Below are 12,823 nucleotides of genomic sequence, written 5' to 3' on the forward strand. Positions count from 1 at the left end.
GGAGAAAAATGTCAGTTTATGCTAAGCCTGATGTGTTTGGTCCTTAATTCGATGAAGGAAAAAAGACAATTGTTAATTAAGAAAAGGGCAGAAAAGTTGGAATGTGATTGTAAGAACGTTATATATTATTCTACAGGCATGGAACTTTCCTCAGAGCAAATAAAACAGCCACTCCCCTGTCTCTGATTTATGTTGTTGTAATAGTCATTGTTGGGGATTTTTTTATTTTTTTTAATATTCTCTTTAACTGTGTTTTGCTTAATTAACATTAAAGACAATAATTAAATGGCACCACTAATCACATTTTAGTACCAATTTAAAAACTCATTGCAGTGACAGAACGTTTATGTCACAGTGGGCTCAGACACCTAATGCCTTAATTAACGCACACCTTGCACACCGATGCTTTTTGTAGGATTATAAGTGTTGAGTTAAGACCAACACTCAGACAAGTCTCGGGAGGAGCGAAAACCTCGGCTAAGGAACCTCGACGTACTGACAAAAGTGTCACTCAGAATTCTACATGACGGCATAAAGGCCTCTAAGAGTCACTAGACAAAATAAGAGTAAATATTTCAGGACCGTAGCAACTGACAAATTCGTCACAAGGAACATAGCAACTGTATAGCAACTGACAACTTCATCATCAAAAGGGACATATCAACTGCACAGCAACTGCAAAATAAGAGCAACTAAAGAAAAATAAGAGTGACTAATACAGGACTATAGCCACTGACGTCCTCACAAGGAAAATAGTAACTGCATAGCAACTGACAACTTCATCATCAAAAGGGACATATCAACTGCACAGCAATTGCAAAATAAGAGTGACTACACAAAATAAGACTGGCTATTATTGGACCATAGCAACTGACAACTTAATCACAAGGAACATTGTAACTGCAAAGAAACTGTATATCAACTGACAACTTCATCATCAAAAGGGATATAACTACACAGCAACTGCAAAATAAGAGTGACTAGACAAAATACCACAGCAAATGCATAACAACTGACAACATAATCACAAGGAACATAGTAATTTGCATAGAAACTGTATAGAAGTTGACAACTTCACATCATAAGGGACATAGCAACTTCACAGCAGCTGCAAAATACAGTAAGAGTGACGAGACAAAATAAGAGTGACTATTTCAGGACCATAACAACGGCATAACAACTGATAACATCATCATAAGGGACATAACAACTGTACAACAATAGTCAAATCAGAGTGACTAAACAAAATAAGAGTGACTATTAAAGGACCATAGCAACTGCATAACAACTGACAACCTCATCACGAGGAACATACTAACCGAATAGCAACTGTATAGCAATTGACAACTTCACATCATAAGAGACATAGTAACTGCACAGCAGCTGCAAAATAAAAGTGACTAGACAAAATAAGAGTGACTATTACAGGACCATAGCAACAGCATAACAACTGACAACATCATCATAAGGGATATAGCAACTGTACAGTAATAGCAAAATAAGAGTAACAAAACAAAACAAGAGTGACACACACATCCACATCATAAGGGACATAATGCAAGACCATAACAACACAATTACACCAAGGCCCAACCCAAAAAACAATTCCATATGACCCAATCCAAAACACTCATAACTGTTTTATATAAATCCATCCATCCATCCATCCGCTCAAGTCTGTCCATATGGAAATGAGCCTTATGGAAAAAGAAGTCGACAAAAAAGAACATTTGGAGAAAGTTCAACCTAAAGACTGAATAGGGCAAAGATGTGAATAAGAGGACGCTTTAAATCTTTCTGGGGGACTTTTGCTTGCCCCAGAGTGAGAATTTATATTGAAACATTTAATATAACTGAAGTGAGAAAAGCTGGTTTAAAAGAACACTTTTAAATTTTTTTATTAAGTCCCCTGTAAGTGCCCCCTTTGGAAAACCGCTCGGCTGTGCCATCTATTGCACATTTTTCAGGTATCGGTACTTTACTTTTTGGAAAAGTATTTATTATTCTGACAACCTTTTACTTCCTAAATTTAAGAAATAACTGACACATATAAGTACTGGATATAATCTACAATAAATATTCATTTTTACAGGGTAACAGCTAACAAGTATGGTAGAATATGTCTACTTTTACTTAAATAGTTCAGTATCTGTACTTAATTACCGGTACAAGGTAATGAGTACTTCTGCCACATCTATTGGAAGTTAATACAATGCAGTAAATGTTTTGCACTTTCAAACTGTCAATAACAAAGTTAACAAAACATTTGAATTGGCACTAAAAGCAAACAGAATGGAAGCAAGTCTCTACTTATCCCATAAATACACTTTTATTCCTGTTTTAGTAACCCATGTTCTTTCTTTAATCTATTTATAGATCTGGTTTCTATATTTATTACACAGCATGCTTGACACAAGCTGCTCTGTTTAGTTTCACTTCAATGAGTCTCTGTATACACGCTATTGGGAATTTCACCACAAACACACTGCCAATAATGATGACCTGTTGAATATACTGTAGCTATAAAAATCTCGACTATGTTCTGGAGTTGGAAAGAAAGAAAAGAAGAAGGGAGGGGAAAAACACACACACACAAACCCACAGGGAATATTTCAGTGTATCCAGATGGTCGCTCTGCGCCTCCCTCACAGTGAGCGGAGCTAAAAGATTGATGGGAAATGTATCACAACACCTCCAACTTAAGATATTGAGCCAACTCGTTTTTTTTTTTTTTAATCACTGTTTCCCACGTCCTAATTAGGATGCATTCAATATAATAATATAATAACCGTTATGTAATCTGGCACAGCCTTCCTTTTTTCCCCAACTGTTTCATAAACACCATTTTTTTTTTTTTTTTTTTTTATCAACGGAGATTTTACATTGTCTCAGTATGAATGTGTGAATGTGGACAGTGTGAAATATACATTTTAATGTGTAACATTTGTTATCTATCCATTTTTCTATATCACTTGTCTTATTTGGGGTCCCAGCAGACTTTCGCCAAGTGGGGGCAACATTCTCGGCTGGTCGGCAGCCAATCGCAGGGCGCATATGCAGATTCAGATTACTTATTGATCCCTAAAATGGCAATTCACCCAGTCACAACCCTGCCTGAAAATGTTCTCAAAGAGTTTCTTGTTCACACCATCACGTCACCATTTGGCAACATACACACGTTTGTAGATCTGGTCTTTCATGACAAAGTCTTTCATATTTTTCTTACATAAGCCATGACAGGCTCGCTTTCCTTCACAGAACACCAAGTACATTTCTTTTCAAAGAAACAAGAGGAATGGTCTCTTTTATTTGTACTTTTGAAAAGGAAAACTTACTGAACCAACTCAAGGCCAAACAACGATGCCAGAGCTGTTTTGTCCTCCCCTCAAGTAATCCTGCAAGCAAGAGGGAAAAAAAAAGCTTGCGGTTAATAAAAGTTGGCATGACAGAAAATCAATAGACACTCCAGTCCTGTAGGGGGTGTTAATTTGCATTGAAAGGTGCTAGGCAACTACCATCAAGTGGAGAAGAAATCATTATGCAACAATGGTTTAGCAAAATAGTGTTGCCTTTCTTTAGTTTAGTCCTGGTGCTTGTGCAAAAACAGGATAGCCAGAACTCAATTCCACTTGCATTAACTGAGTGTTTCTTTTTTTTATTTTTGGGCTGCAGATAAGGTTAAGTTATTAAGAAGAGGAATGTGTGTGTATATAAGAAAGAATATACACAGGTAGTAAAAAGAAGTCAGAGGGCTCTCGTTCAAAGTAATAAGAGTCGGTAGCCATAGTGTGGGTTGCCAGCACCTGGGCCAAACTTTTTGTCAAACCACTGGACTCTTTCAGCGTTCCACCATTTTTGCCTTTTTACCCTTTAGGGCCACCATACTTCAAGTTTGTGTTCATTGTTCAGCAATGTAGCGCAAGTGAAAAAAACCGAATGTAAACTGGGGTGAAGCGAGATTAGGTAATAACAGGGGGAGGTAATAATCACTATGCTCAGATAAATGAGTTTTGCTTTGTTTTTCCTATATGATTAGGAAAAGAGGGAGGAGAGTACGAAAATCTTCGGACTTCAATACATTCACAATGAGGTAGAGTATATAGCTATAGCTAGCTTGATCGCTAGCGAGCTCGAGCGCTAGATAGATAGATAGATAGATAGATAGATAGGTAGGTGATGGTTGGTACTACAGCACAAATGGCATCCTTATATTACGTAAAGACTCTCTACTTAGTTGCTTGTTACTTCAATACTAGTGAAGCTCACACTGTGGAAACAAACTTCTTGGGTGTTTTAACATACTTGGCCTATAAAGATGATATTGATTCTGACTACTTATACACAATCACTTGCCCAGGCTTTATCTAATGGCCATTTTTCATAACTGACCAAATACACAAGTTAGATAGACAATAGAGCATATTGATGTGAGTGACAGTGAGATTACTGTGGGGAAAGTCTTGTGGTTCTTCACATTTCGATGAAGCGCTCAACATGGACTCTTGGCCTGGCAATAGACTACTTCTTTCTCACCTCTGGTTCAGTCCGTTGTGCTCTCCTTGACGTATACAGTATGTACGGTTGGCACACTGTCCTCTACAAGAAAACCTTTATCGACCATGATGGCCATTGTTGGCTTTAGGGACAGCGACAGAATGCCTGACTGCTTCAGAATTATCCTAAAAAAAAAAAAAAAAAGATAAAGTCCAAATTGTGATTGTGAGTTGTCTAAGGGTCCATTTAAGTTCAATAAGTTGGTGTGTTAACGAAAAACCACTTTCTCCACAATTTGACGAAGATGGGGAGGTTTGAGATGAGTCGATTGTTTGCTCAGATGGAAGCATCCGGCTTTTTCTCTCTCTCTCTCTCTCTCTCTCTCTTTAGAATTGGCTTAATGTCCACTATTTTCAGGGGTTTCAGAAACTCGCCTGACTGAAGTGAGCAATTATCTGCTGCAAATCGGTTGGCACAGCCACAGACGTCACACTGGTTTTGAAAAAAAAAATCAGACAGTATTGAGTCGAGATTGCTAGTTGATGGTTTCAGAGGAAAATCTATTAAAAACATTGAGTAGCTTTTACCTAGTCTAAAGCGTATGCTTATAATCAGAGGCCTTTCATTGGTTGGCAATGGCAAGCAGTCCAGGATGTATGCCACCTCTCGCCCAGTCAGCTGGGGTAATCACTGGAACAGTGAAGTTGAGCCACTGAAAAAGTACTGGCGCAGCTCCCTTCCTCAAATGCATGCAGCCAGCTGGAGTTTGAGGTTGGATTAGGGCAGCGCTTTTGAAATGAGGGCAACAAACCCTTGAATTTGTTGTGAAGGGGAAATTGTCTTGGCAAACATTAACTTAACATGTAGTTCTGGGTCACTGGGAAAGGTGTGGAAACTCAAAACCAAGGACAGTCAAGGCAGATGTGGAACATAGCCAGCAAACTGTTGAATGTACCTATTGCACAAATCCTTTGTTTTTTGGGGTCATTTCCATTAACTCTTTGACTGCCAAAAACGTTTAATCACGATTAATAAAATCATGACGTATGCCACCATAAACGTTAAATGACGTCAACTACTTTTTTTTTTTTAATCAATGGGCAGTGCAACATCTAAGCGCAGCGCTGCCTGGTCAATGGGTTGTAGAATCAAAAACACTCACTAACTATGGCCACCAGATGGCAGCATTGTATCTCTTCAATGGGCTGCCAAATTACAATGAAACATGACGAAATATGATGAAATAGAATGTTTTCAAGGACGACGTGAATGATAACGTTTTGATAACGTGTGGCAGTAAAAGTTAATTCCAATGGGGAAATATGATTTGAGATACGATTGTTTTTTGAGGCACTGCTGCATGACCTCTATTTAATCTAACATATCGCGCATATTATTTCCAGCCTTTTTTGAATAATTGAAGAGGTGACAGAGAAGCACCACCGCGTGACTTTTTTCCCCCCCTTCTTAATCATTGCTAAAGAGTCACTTATTCACTTGAGCATTTCATACCGAGCTGCCACAGAAGCGCTTATCTCCTTATTAGCGCGACCGACTGCAGGGCTGATAGGCACCAATCTTCTTCTTCGCACCTCCTCCTCCTCCTCCTCCGTGCACGGCCACGCGTCTTGGCGCGGCCAGGACGCGCGCTCACGTGGGCGCGTCCGCCAGCCCCTCGGTTCGCCACAGTGGATGGGTGTCGGCGTGGAAGATGCTGTGAGGTTGAATGGGCAACATTCACATTCAAGGAATGCAATAATACCCCCCACCCCGACCCCCACCCCCACCCCCACCCCCTCGATGCCTGCTTGAAGCCGGGTAAGTTTTTCTTTTTCTTTTTTTCTAACTCACTATAAGTGTTTCACGCACACTTGTCATTTAGTAATCTGCCAAGGATAATTTGGAAGTACTTTGATGATTTGCTGTGGTTCAAACATGATATGCTATTTTCTTAATTGACTGAGCAGTTATTGTAATGAACAATGTAATTTGCATATTAATAAGAGCTACACACAAGTGTTTCCATGCATGCAGTTGTGTCCCTCCAAGGCACATGGCTGTGTCAAATTCTTTATTTCCTCTGTGTGTCTGTTGTCTTTCCCAATTTCTTACAATGAGTGCCATTGCAGCCTGAAGGCGGTTTGGATTACATAAAGAAAAGTAATTTTCCCACTGATGATGAAGCACGATTGTCACTTTCGCCCACATGTTTTCCAAAGCAGCCCACCCATAAGAGCACAAAAAGAAAGAAAAAGGAGATGCTTTGTTAATGCTGGTAATGATAAAAGCTGCGGTGCTGGTTGCATGCGTGCCTGAGATGTCCATCAGTGAAACAGCTCCTATGTCCAGTTAGAGCTCCATTCCACACAATGTGATGACTGACTGGAGATTGGTGAGTGGGCTATTATGAGAAGAAGGGCTGGTGGGGGGTTTAACGTGAGGGGAAAGTGGGTGTTGCAGTTTATCTACGCAAGATTCCTCTGCTGGATAATGTGATGATGGCAATCAGGAATCAAAGTTGAGTGACTTGGAGGGGACCTTGAGAGTGACAGTCATATTGTAATGTAAACATTTGGGTTGGCAAGCATAGAGTAACTCACCATATATATATTTTGCCAAGTTTGCTTCTCGAGAGAACCATAAAACTGATATATGGTTCACCTAATAGCTTTGTTGTTATTTATGACGCTCCTGGAAATATAGTAACAAAAACAATTTAAAAATAATTTTAAAAAAAATTATATGTAGCCTACTGTATATATTTTTTATTAACGTATCCTTCATTATTCACTGATAAACTCGCCATTTGCTTTTTTTTGTGCTCAGACTAAAGCGATAGCAGTATTAACTGTGCCATGAAACTATGTTGAAGCAAGTTGAGGATTTTCATTGAGACAAGTTTAGTCCTTTGGCAACATCTTGTGGCATCTATAACATCTTTTACTCCAGACGTGGATTGGTTGCTGTCACTCGCGAATAGCAGCTGTTTAATGCATAACAAATATTTTTTCATTAGTATAAGACAAAGACTTTGATTTGATTAATTCACCTAAAACTTAATAAAAATCCCATTACCCTTCACTTTAACCGGATACTTCAGAGTCTCGCCAGAGTCGTGAAGTTCAGAAGGTCAGGAGACCAGAGGAAAGGTCAAAGAAAAGAAAGATAAATCAAAGTAAAATCCAGCACCAACTAAACACTTCCTGCCATCCAAATGGTTACAAAATCAGAGTGTTACGCCAACCCCAGAAACCTCTAAATTCCAACAAATGAACTCATTTGCTCCCAATAACGTGTAAATACGTCTTTTTTATGTTTTAAGTGTCCCAAAGACGGATTTATACGGGTTTTTTTTGTTTGTTTGTTTTTCATGCTAAAGCATGCAGAAGGCTTTAATGCAGCCTCTCAAATGCAAGGAACGGTTGCAGAAATGGTAGTTATTATACAAACGGCCAGCAGGTGGCAGCAGAGCAAAGGAGATCAACCAGGGCCATGTAGGAAAAAAAGCTAAATTACTTACATTTTAAATAGACTTGTGACAACTGATGAAACTTAGCTCTCTTATAATGCTAATTGCTGCAAAACGGAAACCGATAGAAACATACTTTTTTTTTCCTGATCAAAGAAGAGACTTTAATCTTTCTTCAGGTAGGTTCCGTGTTTTTATGGCAATAGAACACAATATTCTGTGGGCCTTGCAAAATCAGTCAAAATCTAGTAAAACAGCCGTGAAAATGGCTGGGAGCGAATGAGTTAAGGAGATCTCAAGAGACCAGAGGAAAAACTAAAGAGAGGAAGGAGGAAGGGCATGTATTATTCTTTCAGCATACATTAAATCTTGCAGCTCGATCATATCTGGTACTGACAGCAGACAGGAAATGTCGAGCCATAAGTGGACGCGACGTAGCAATCTGAGTACAAACTCCCGTGATCCATCAACCTTCTTTTTCAATCAGAAACTTTAAATGTACATTTAAAACTATCATAAAATATGACTCTCTGTATTTTATTTGGAGACAACTATCGAGGTGACCAGACAAAAAGATCCGTTCGATTGGATGTGCCGAAATGTGACGTCATCGGAAGGCGCGCAGGACGCCGAGGCAAGTTGCCGATCGATCACATCTGGTCCTGACAACGGCAGTAATTAGTCGGATTTTAGTACCATCCATCCATTTTGTATACCACTTGTACTTATTACGGTCACGGGGAGCTGGACCCTGGAACCTATCCCGGCTGTGACTGGACTGCTTGCCAGTCAATCACCGGGAACATATAGAGACAGACAAGCATTCACACTCATATTAACACCGCCACTGAGTGGGAACTGAATCCAAGCTGCCTGAAAGGAAGCCAGACGAGCGAACCACCCCGCCATCAGTGACTCTTGATTTAGTACCAAAAAATGTCAATCTGTCTTTTCCGTAGTCGTCGCTTTATGTTTTGACTCGTCCCTTCCAAGTGTGCTCTTCCAGGTAGCAACTATACTGACGCTCATTTATATCTGCAAGTAAATCAATTCTAAGAATTTTCTTCTTCAGGTGCCAATATCTATCCACTTCAAAGTACTTCGTCAGTAAGCACAATGCCTCAGACCTTGTGTTCACTACTTTACCTTCACTGCTAAAAGCCAGCAATTTCGCTTCATCTTTTATTTATGTTTATATTATTTTCTTGTTCTTGTTCCTTGTGTTCTGGCAAGCAGCTAATTTCCCTTCGGGGTTCATTAGAGTCCACGTACTGAAAGACGACTGTTAATGTGGACTTGTTATGAAGAGACGACATTAGTGGCCATTTTCGAGAAGACTTTTGGGGCGTTTACAAGCTTATATCCCAACGATCAACTCCCCAAACGAATGTGAACTCAATAACGGACTTTATTTACCTACACAAACACAGCATGGATCTTAAAAGATCTTTTGAAACGGGTGTTTAAACAAGTGTATAAAACAATATTAGCAGTTGCAGTAGATATAAATGTGACAGCCTTGCAGTCACAAAAGCTTTCAGCAAAATATCATGAGTGCAACACGGAAGAGTTTTTATGGCCAGAGAAGTTATAGACGCAACAAACCGATATAAATTCCAAATTTATACGTTAAAGTAAATTTAAAGTAAAGAGGATGCAAAATTATAAAAAAAAATTTTATATATGTGTGCTTCTAAAATCTTACTTGATTCTGATAAAGACAAGCTGTCATGTGATGCCACTTTGTTGTGAAGGAGTGACAGTGATTGGAGGAGCCAGCGGAGCCACGTATCGCTGGTTTGATTTCATTTCATTTAAGACCGTCTGCGGTAGCAGATTCAATATCTGCTTAAATTACAGTTTAACAATGAACACTTGAGCATAAGGTGTTGCCTCACAGCTCAATGCACCCTTACAGTGCAGATTAAAAGCCATCATGTTGAAATTGTCTGTCGTCTTCACTTCATTCTCTCTTTGCTTTGTCTCACACGTCTGACAATCAGGCTAAATTTGAGCATATTTCTTCTCTTGTAATCAAAGTTGAAGCGTTAAATCTGTTAAATATTAATTTATACTTGTTTGTGTTAATTTCAATCAAGCCAATGATTTTGTGATTGAGAGGCAAAACGGAGCGATAGCCAAATAATGCTAGCTCCAGACCAAACTCGAAATATCGCATCAGGGTCTGCGGGAGAATTACATTCGCCTGCTGTCCGGTATTGGAAGCTGGTTGTGTTGCAGACCGTAATTATACTTTCTCAACGGCAATTAGCTATCAGCAACACGACGCCACGAAAAATTCATTCGCAAACACCGGCAAAATGTTTGCTTCAAACCGGCAGAAACACGTTCAATCTACTACTGCTTTTTCTTCTTCGTATTTTCTTAACTAGATTCCCTGTGGCTTCATGATGCCTCTCACAGGTCACTGTTGGTACTACATCAAATATCTGGTTTAGGGGAGTACAATCGTGATTGTCAGCGAGTATACCGTATTTTCCGCACTATAAGGCATTATTAGGTGCACCTTTAATGAATGACATATTTTAAAACTTGTTCCATATATAAGGCGCCAGTTGAGGCTGTGGTTACATTATGCATCCATTAGATGGTGCTGCGCTAAAAGGAACGTCAACAAAACAATCAGATAGGTCAGTCAAACTTTATTAATAGATTACAAACCAGCTTTCTGACAACTCCATTCACTCCCAAAATGAATAAACAGCTGTTTTATTATTTTCTCTGAGGTAAAGTATTAGTATGAGCTAGCGATCCAAGATTGGAGGATCTTCTGCGCATGCGCGTCACCGATCATGCAGGGTCACCGATAGCGTCTTGACAGCGAGACCTGTTGCGGCTCAATATTGATCCATATATAAGGCGCACCGGATTATAAGGCGCATGGTCAGCTTTTGAAAAAATTGAAGGCTTTTAGGTGCGCCTTATAGTGCGGAAAATATGGTATATAGTTATGTGTGTTATTGATTTCACCACATACTATAAGAAGACACGTCTTTTTTTTTTTTTTTTTTAATATTTAAAAACAGTGAAGAAGTTAATTCACCACCAGGAGAAGCACATTCGCAGTAACTTTCTGTGTTTTCTACATGGCTTTGAGACGCTGAAAATGTGAAAATGCTAGCGTCAGCTAAGACTGGGAGATCCTGACACATCAGTCAGAGTACATCACTTGGAACTGAAGCTGTAAAAGTCCTATTAGAGGTGTTGCGAGTCCTACCAAGTGATGCGATAATTCTGCGGGTTGCACACCACAGCAGACAAGTGTAACCGTAAAGCGCTTACTGACATACTACGTGTGGGAGTGCGACCCAATGCACTGCATGTATAGTGGAGTGTTGCAGTGAGGGAACCGGTTCTAATTAGTACCCGGTTCTTGTCGCCAACATTTGTTGTCAAGCGACCATAATAACTCCTGGAAAGATGTGTACAACATTTTGGAGTGTCTGTATAACTTTTTGTACATACACCCAGTAGAGATTTTACAGTTTCATTGATTTTTGGACCTGAGAGAGAGCCAAGCTTACGTGTTCTAGCTCTTTTCTTAGGCGCTTCAGATCAATATGCAATCAAAAGCCTTATTTTATGCAGCTTGCGTTGTTAGCATCCTCATTGACCTTGTATGTGTCAGAGGCCCCCCCGGAAGCTACTCCAAATAATCCAAACATTTTTAACTGAATAATAAACAGACATTTATGTATGCCCGTACCTGATTTTAGCGCCTGAGCTTTGACTCAAACGTGGATAAGTGTTGGAAAAATGCATTTCGCTGTACAACACTTGTCCATTACTCATCACACGAGGATTTTCAGTGACCTTAACGACTCACTGTAGCTACTTTCAAAGCTGTTAACTTCGTGTAGGTGGCTTGTAGAAGCAGGCCGTAAAATTTACAGAGTATTTGTGTTCGTATGCAGTGACTTAACTACTCGCAGCATGCTTCACCTCATCCTTTAAACTTCTAATTGATAGACCGCTGACTTGTTAAGCAAAAGCACAGCGGGCCTCATTCATTGTCAAATAATGCAGACACTTTCAAAGGAAGTTCGGTCCTACATGACATGTGTACTTCCTGCCTGCTGGTGAATCTAAGGAAGCCGACGAGCTTCCTCAGTGATGTGTGGATAATTGGAAGGCATTATCATGATCGTGTTGTGGACTAAACTTGCGACACAGCACGAGGTGGCCAAAAGTAATGTAAAAATTGTAATGAGCAGCTAGTTCTGGGGTGCGCTATACTAAGAGACAACAGGTGGCCAGCTTTTACATAAAGCTAAACATGTTTGTCAATTAATGTTGTGCGCCATGATGAAACCAGTCTGCATAGTTTACAAAAGCAATCTCAAAAACTTCTTCCTGTTAGCAGCCATTGAATAGCAAGAATGTGCAGGAAATTACTGTTTATCTCATTGCTAATGTTTGAAGGGAATGTTGAATCTCCCCACCGGGAGACCACCTGCTGTTTTGTTTGCCGTGTGAATGTAAATTAGAATGTAAATACAAATTATGTGAAACTTTTCTGTGGTTACTTGGATTCATCAATAGACCATATGGACCCTTGCCCTCCCAACTTGAGACATGGACCTCTTAAAAGAAACAATTTTTTAAAATCATTTTGATTTTAATTGATCAAAGTATGCCACATTTAAACTTGGCTATCCTTTCATTTCACATCAGTGCTGAACTCTATGATTGCCCACACATTCCGTAGTGGTTTTCAATCGGAAATATTGACAGAGTCTAGCATTTATTTTAGTCGTTGTGTTGTATCCAAATATCTGTTGCTTAAAGGGTTATAACACATGATCACTGGTGCTACTGGTGTGTTTTTTTTTATGGCAT

The 12,823-nt window shown here is 39.5% G+C and overlaps 2 protein-coding genes across 3 annotated transcripts in view; one reads left to right on the top strand and one right to left on the bottom strand.

Moving 5' to 3' along the window:
* pou1f1 (POU class 1 homeobox 1) overlaps window positions 1-3,366 on the bottom strand; it is a 52,385-nt gene extending 49,019 nt beyond the window's left edge. The window contains exon 1 of the mRNA XM_077536242.1: window positions 3,336-3,366. The gene's annotated coding sequence lies outside the window, so the exon portion shown is untranslated. The remainder of the gene's footprint in view (window positions 1-3,335) is intronic.
* Window positions 1-12,823, top strand: part of htr1fa (5-hydroxytryptamine (serotonin) receptor 1Fa) — a 45,810-nt gene that overhangs the window by 13,649 nt on the left and 19,338 nt on the right. Inside the window, exon 1 of one of the 2 annotated variants that reach the window (XM_077536237.1) lies at window positions 6,108-6,312. The exons of the other annotated variant lie outside the window; for it this stretch is intronic. The gene's annotated coding sequence lies outside the window, so the exon portion shown is untranslated. Of the gene's footprint in view, window positions 1-6,107; window positions 6,313-12,823 lie in introns of those variants that run through there. 2 annotated transcript variants of the gene reach the window in all.

This window comes from Festucalex cinctus, chromosome 11, assembly GCF_051991245.1.
Source record: "Festucalex cinctus isolate MCC-2025b chromosome 11, RoL_Fcin_1.0, whole genome shotgun sequence".
NCBI lineage: Eukaryota > Metazoa > Chordata > Actinopteri > Syngnathiformes > Syngnathidae > Festucalex > Festucalex cinctus.